Below are 7,845 nucleotides of genomic sequence, written 5' to 3'. Positions count from 1 at the left end.
TAGGATGGAGAGGCACCCTTTTCGAGATACATACAGGGCTTCATTTTCAGGAAGCTCCCCGGGTTATCTCCTTGGGTTATATTTTTGGCTTTGCCAGCCATCTCATTGAGGCCACCATTTGTAGATATATTCATTGAAATTTTGAGCAAGTCTATGCCTGAGGAGGAAGGGAGCTGAGGGGCCTTAGGTATTTAAATGGGCTCTTTGTAATCTCTCTTTCTCTGTGGTTCACTGAGCAAGCTAGCCTTGAAGCACAGCATTGATCATTCTCCTCACAGCCTCCAGGAGAAGAATGAGCAAGCTGTGAGAGATTTATCTTCAGGCTGGACCCTCCTCCAGCTGTGAGTGACACCGTCAAAGAAAGGCTGTCAGTGCCTCCCCCAAGGTGGGGCAGGGGGTGGGAAGACATAGCCTCCATCAGAAAGTGCTAGAGGTGAGAGAGCCCTCTTGGCTGCCAAACCCCTTCCCCCAAAAAACAAAATGAAGGGGGCCTTGAATAGAAGGGGATCTCGGGAAGGACAGAGCAGGAAGCACCATCCAGATAATTTGACTGTGGTTCTCCCCTTTCGGTTTTGGGAGCCAGGCGGCAGCCACATCTGCGAGCCTTCAGCTCAGCTCAACATGTCTCTGGTGAGGAGACTTCTCAGATTTCAGGAGCCCTGCAAGGCTTTGGAATGCCTGCCAGTGAGGAATTTGAACATCAAAAGGTTCAAAGGTGGTTGGAAAATCCAATCCTCAAATTGTCGGAAGCAAAACATGTCTTCTCTGTCCTATTTTTATGACTTTAATAGTGACAACCGGTGGTACTAAGAATCCAGGGGAGTCTCAACATTTACCTAGTGGATGCTTTCTTTTAAGGAAATCAACACTGCAGCATTATCTTAATTTTTACAAGCTGGGGAAGGAGGAAAAGTAGTTATTTTATTTGGAGACCCAGAGCAGTTTTTTTGTGATATTCATAATGGAACATTGTAAATCTGGGGAGTCAAGGTTCAAGTGTGGGTCTCTTTGCATTTGACATGTTTTTATTTTGGGTCCAAGTGAAGTATATTTTTAAATAGGCAGGACAATACTTCCTGCCTTCAGTCAGAGATAATACCAGACTGAGATAATATTCTGAGACAGCAAGTTGCATTTCAACTTAAGATAAATATGCCTCCAGTAAAATTTCACTCATTGTGGCTTTAAAACATGTCATGTCCAAGGTCAATTAATTGTACTTGCAACTTAAAGCCAATCAGGAGGATGAGCTAACATCAAGGGTTTCTTTCTTTTTTTTTTTTCAAAATGAAAATTTATCCTCAGTTAGTGTTTTTTTTCCCCTATGTTGTCTCTAAAAAAAAAAGTGCATGCATTATTCAAAAATTAGAAAGAAAAGAAAGAATGGATTAGCAGTGGAACATGACAATGTACAAAGACATTTAAAATAAGTTTTTCCTAAATGGAAATGTATCAACTGAAGAAGCTTTCCATAGCACCTGGGACCTTGAAATTTAATCTGAGAGTCTGCTTTGAACAAAATGAGCCTCCTGAATGAGCAGACTTCAGACTAATGCACCTCACTCAGCACTTATTTTTGAGAACCTTTTGGAAAGATATATAAGAAAACAAGGTATAGACGCTGGCCTCAAGGAGGTTACAGCCCAAGGGGCTTTGATTTTAAGGTGGATAACTGTGCTTCCTTTTCTCAGCTTCCTCTGTCCCTCAGTTTGATCATTTATAACACTGGAATGAAAACATCTCTTATCTTCCTCCCTGGGTACTTTGAGAATTGGGGGAAGGAGGGAGGGAGGAAAGAAGGGAAAGAGGAGGGGGTGTTGGGAAGAATTTTGAATAATTTTGAATTATTAAAAGGTTCTCTGTGGTCGTTGATAGTTGTATCCTACTTTTAAAACCGGACAAGGGAGTCTTTTTGTGAGGTAGCCAGTGTAGTACTCTTATGAGAAATGCCCCTTGTATTATTCCTTTTCTGTGGTTGCCTAGAAACAATAATAATCTGATTTTCCTGGCCCTCACTCTTTTGTCTTCTCCTCTGCCTTTTGAGGGCCTGATTCAAAACTGCCGTAGCTGAAGATGTGTCTGTGGTCTATGTGGCACTTTGGGTATGAGCACCCTCTATGTGCCGACTTTGAGCTAGGCATTTTCATATTCATCATCTCATTTAATCCTCTCAGAAACCCTATGAAGTAATACTGCTCTCATTTTATGTAAAAGGAAACAGAGAAGTTAAGGGATTGTTCCAAGATCAAGATCATAAGCTAATAAAGAGTGGGGTTGGATTTCAAATTGTCTGCTTTGGTTTTGATTTTCAAGTAGACATGAAAGCATGTTCCAGTCCTGGGTTCTTCCTGTGAATCTCTGAGCTTCTCACCTGTTCTTATTCCTTGACCTATTTAATAACGTATGTCTGTTGCCCAATCTCAAACCAGGCTCTGGGATACTTGTGGGGTGTGACTAAAGGGTCCGGTGACTTGAGTTCAAGTCTCAAGTCTAGGACTCACTAAGCTGAGCCCTCCTTTTCTCATTTTCAAAATGGTGGTACTCACATGCCTCTCTTTTGAGGATTTGATAAGAGAATGTATGTTAGAATGCAGTCAGGGCACCTGCCCTATGTTAGTAGGTACCCAGAAATCTCCATTTGCATCTGAATTTTGATTCCAGTCTCTTTTGAGACTGGTCCAGAACTAGTTGTGTCCTGTGAACTAAGGGTGTTTTGTGACATGTTTGGTGTCATGGCTGCCTAGCTTCCCCAGGGCTTCATATGTAGACAAGTCTGCTAGAAGATGGTGTAGCTTCAAATAAAATGGTTCACTGAAAAATACATTAGAGTCCCTCTAGGTCAGTGGTTTTCCCAATTGTTTTTATTACTGGATTCCTATTTTTAAAACAAATCTGAAAAAGAATCACATTATGCAAAACTGACAAAAGGAGTTTCTCTACATGGAGAGATGCAAGGAAGCCCAGAGCTGGTCAGCTCAGATGCTCATCACAAAGCTTTCCCCTCCATAACTCTGAGGTTGTTCAGAGCACTGTTTGAAAAGCACTGATACATCCAACAATCTTATTCTATAGATGAGGCCCAGGAAGAGTTACTTACTAGAAATAATCCAACCAAAACCAAGGCATCATCTGTAACAGCTTGGCTTGATCTTATATTCAACTGTAGAGCAAGGTGATAGAAAAATTGATGTGTTCTATTTCTCTTCATAAGGGATTTAAAAATCTTTTTTCCTTTTTCTGTGTTTCTTGGAGATTATATAATAATGACTGTTTGCCTAGGCCACAAAAGAGAAAAAAGTAGAATATCTGAAAAAGATGTTTGTAATTCATCTTTAAGAAAAAATTTACTCAGTATGTATCAAGAACCTGAAAAGTGTGCACGGCCTTTGACCCAGTAACTTCTCTTCTGGAAATTTATATAAAGAAACTAATTTTAAATACAAAAAGTGATTTATGCACAAATGTTTATCACCATGTTACTTATATTAGAATAAAAACTGTAAATCACCTGTATAGTCAACATTAGGTAGAATGGTTGAGTAATAATAGCCCTTTAGCTCAGTGGAATATTATATAGCAATTAAAATTGATTTTATATATGAAATACTTACAGATAAAATTAACAAATATGTTCAAAATCTATATACTGAGGGGAGCCTGGGTGGCTCAGTCAGTTAGGTGGGAGACTCTTGGTTTTGGCTCAGGTCATGATCTCATGGGTCATGGGATCAAGCCCCGCATCATCAGGCTCCATGCTCAGTGGGAAGTCTGCTTAAAGATTCTCTCCCTGCGCTCCTTCCCCGCTCGTGATTGCACGCGGCTGCTCTCTCTCTCTAAAATAAATAAATCTCTAAAAAAAGAAAGATCTATATACTGAGACCTACAAAACATTGCCGAGATCAATTAAATAACAAAATCAAGGAGAGATCTACCATCTTGGTATCAGAAGATTCAATATTATTATTATTATGTGAATTTCTCAAAGTTGGTCAGTAGAGTCAATGAAATCCCAATCAAAATCCTGGCAGACTTAAAAAAAAAAAAAACAAATTAGTTCTATGATTGACTTAAAATTTACATGGAAATGCAGAAAACAGAATAGCCAAAGCAATTTGAAAGAAGTTGGAGGGCTTACACTAGCTGATCTCAAGACTTCTTATAAAACTACAGCCATCAAGACAGTATGATGTTAACATAAGAATAGACATATAGTAGTGACACCACAATAGTAGCTGCAAAATTAAAGAACAGAAGAAACAGATTTTTATTCAGCAAAACTGGATTTTGAAAACATTTTTTAAAAAGTATTACTGAGAAAAATGTCTCAGAGTCCTGTATAAACCAGATTCTTATGAATCATGATTACAAATGTGTACTCTTGAGTCAGTTTGAGATCTTAATGGATTTTGGTCTTGTCTTTAGAAACCCAAATAGCTTAGGGACATCCAAAAGTTGAGAAACAAGATCCCTCTGTATTGCAAAGATAAGATCAAATAAGCAAGTTTGTTTCCCCAGGAAAGTCACATTTCACATTATATCTCATCTCAGGGTGATTTATTCAAATACTCCCAATCCAAGGTCTCTTGCTTACTGCACATAGGAACAAACACTGTACAGTTTTACAGAAGAGCAAAATGAAAATGTTATTAAGGGAGATGTATGTGTGTGTGTTTAATTTTAAGTAGTCCATTTAAAGTTTTAAAGTTTTTGGTATGTAAAAATCTCAGCAGCATAGCAAAGTCTAATCTTTGGGCTATATAACTTCATTCAATTCACTCTATTTATATAACTACCTAGGGTTAACATCAAGCATATTTTTTCAAAACGTCTTCTAATTCCAGGTTTGCAATTCAACTGAAAAAAAAAAAGGCACCTAAGAACATTTATGACTTAAAAAGTTTTCTTTTCTTGAAATAAAAACTACTGCTGGAGACCTCTCCTTCCATATCTTATCAGCTCAACTACCTAGTGTGATCTGAATCACCCAAACCTTACTTAAAAAAAAGAGAGAGAGAGAGAGAGAGAGAGAAGAAAAACCTTTGGTAAAGTAGGTTCCTTTGATCCTTTTCTGCTACTTATGAAAACTCACATTGTATGTTTAACACATTCCCAACAAGCCAGGATAATGAAGCACATGGGACACTGAGACTTAATTCCATGTCTGTTTCTTTATTTAAGAAAAATAAAAAAAAAAAAACATGCTCTGTGGGCTGAAGGAAGAATGGAGTAGACTAGGTAGGAGCGAACAGTAAGAACTGGTTGTGATTGCCAAGCTGGGAGATATCATTAAAAAGCAAACTGGGGAGCTCCGGTTTTAGATCTGAGGAGATTATTGATTCAAATCCTTTAAGGCATTCTTCAAAGGACTTCTTAAAAAGTTGTATTGTCTGAGGAGTTTGGGGTGAGTGGGAGTGTGTGAGTGTGAGTGTGTGTGTGTGTGTGTGTGTGTGTGTGTGTGTTATACAAGAGGGAGATTAGTGGTTGGGAGGGCCGTGCCTACATGAGGTACTGGGTGATGAGTTGTATGCATGGATTGTGATTATCTTGAGAGTTGGTCTGAGTAAATACAGGTAATTGCATAACAGGTTTTCTGGGTACTGACGTGCATTTTTGGTTCCTTGAATAGTCAGCTTCTGTAGCTATAACCAAGGCCCTCCATGAGTTGGACTTCCTTCTCCTCCTTCAGCTCCTCAGAGTGCTGGAGCTAAGTGCCGTCAGATCACACATGTATGGGTTCAAACACAGGCTGACTTACCAGCCACGTGACGCTGGGTACCTTAGTGAACCATGCCAAGTCCCTCATAAGTAAAATAAGAATCATAAGTAAAATAAGTTTCCTCATAAGTAAAATAAAAATCATAATATCTACATCATAGTGTTGCTGGATTAAATTAGATTGTCACACATGTTAAATGTTCAGTATGGGTCAGCTCTGCAACTCACAGACATTTTGATTTGGTCGATATTTGAAAGCTTTCTGTGTACTAGGTATACACCGTTCTTCCAATCTGAACATCGGGTGCTGTATTAGTTTAGTGGGGCTGCTGTAACAAAATGACACACACAGACTGAGGGGCTTAAGCAACAGATTTATTTACTTATTTTCTCACAGTTCTGGAGGCTGGCAGTCCAAGATCCAGGGCGCTGGCAGGGTTGATGGTTTCTCCTGAGGGCTGTCTCTCTCTCTCTCTGACTTGCAGATGGCCCCATTGTCACTGTGTCCTCACATGGCCCTTTCTCTGTCAAGTATCCAGGGCACCTCTTCGTCTTCTAAGGACACAGGGATCATTTCTATAGTTTGTTACTAAGGACACCAGTCCTATTGAATTAGGTCCCTCCCCAGTGGTCTCATTTTCAATTAGCAATAATCGTGCCTCGGATAAACCCAATGACTATGATACTGCCACTGCGCAAAGCTCCCAATGGTCTCATTTTAATTCAATTCCTTCTTTAAAGATCTTACTTCAAAATATGCTTACATTCTGAGGTATTGGGGGTTGGGCTTTCCACGCATGAATTTAGGGAGACACATTTCAACCCATTATAGGTACTAAGTCAGAACTCTGCTTTTTCAAATGAAGAATTATGAGGACCTAGAATACTTTCTTCTACTTTTCCACTTGGTGATCTCTCCCTTATATTCAGCCCTGCTTAAATAGTTTTTCCTCTACAGAGTTCCTGTTGAATTCACATACACAGCTAGACATAATTTCTTAGATATAATCTGTTGTAAAAGTTAGTATACCACAATCCACCCCATGTAATACATATATATGTGTACACACAATATGTGTATGTATGTATATACATATATGGAGAGAGAAAGAAATGGGTTTTTAATCATCCATATACCCAGTTAGAATGGAAGCTCCATGGGGAAAATGGCTATTTTGATCACTACTGCATCTCTAGAACCTAGAACAGTGGCTTGACACAGTAAGTGCTGTCTCTTATTCTGTTAGCTCAAAGGTCAGAAGCCCCCTCCTAAATGTTCAATAGCTTCTTAAGTAAGCAGGGAATATGTCAACTTTATCTTCCTATTCTTCATAACTTACTCAATAAATTCACTGAACAAAATTACGAAGGTTTTCACAGGCTGACATTCAGGTCTTCGAAATTATTTGTGTGGACTATAATCAGAGAAGTGAACATGCTTGTTATGATCCAGAAGGAAGGATATATACATAGATCCTTTTGATTATGAAACCATGATTAATGAAAAGAAGGGTTTCTGAGTAAAAATATCGAGCAGAGTTTGGGACCAATTGCTAACAGTGTATTTCTCTCTTTGAGAGTTTCTTTTCTGCACACAAACTTGGTTTGATGGTTTTGACTGACTTGACCATGCCTTGAGGCAAAGAAATATGATAACTATGTACGTAGGGGTGGAGTAAGACCAAATAAAGGGCCATCACAGGGCTCTATCCAATTCTGGCTCTCCACAACTCCCTCTGGGTCAATCCTATAGCTTACACCTGTCCAAGGCAGCAGAAACCTAGACCGTCACATCTGTCAATGGCTGCCCAAATAATTAAAGCCATCTGTGCCCAGTGTCCCAACACGTCTCTGAATCAGTACGCAGCTCCATAATTTTGCCAACAAAAAATAACTCCAGAACCACTATGGTTAAATAATTTTTTAAATGAAAGGAAAAGAAACTAAAAAGATAAATTCTCTTTGATTCCTCTTGACCACATCGACAAAAGGTCCCATTAAATACAGCAGCTGAGATGTTAGGGAAGTCTTCAAGATGGAGATTCTAAATCTCCAAATTGAGTTAGAGGTCAGTGCATGTATATGCCTGAATTGTTTTGTTCACAGGGAATCCAACCTACCTCTCTCTTT

General features: G+C 39.0%; 1 pseudogene; it reads right to left on the bottom strand.

Annotated features, from left to right (window-relative positions):
* Positions 1-6,342: 6,342 nt before the first annotated feature.
* On the bottom strand, positions 6,343-6,418 carry LOC112836794 (U4 spliceosomal RNA; annotated as a pseudogene).
* Between the last annotated feature and the right edge of the window lie 1,427 nt (positions 6,419-7,845).

Source organism: Callorhinus ursinus, unplaced genomic scaffold, assembly GCF_003265705.2.
Source record: "Callorhinus ursinus isolate GAN/ISIS: 27379988/994484 unplaced genomic scaffold, GSC_fseal_2.0 scaffold24, whole genome shotgun sequence".
Taxonomy (NCBI): domain Eukaryota; kingdom Metazoa; phylum Chordata; class Mammalia; order Carnivora; family Otariidae; genus Callorhinus; species Callorhinus ursinus.
The sequence above is the reverse complement of the archived record's forward strand: the minus strand, read 5'-3'. Positions and strand labels throughout refer to the sequence as shown.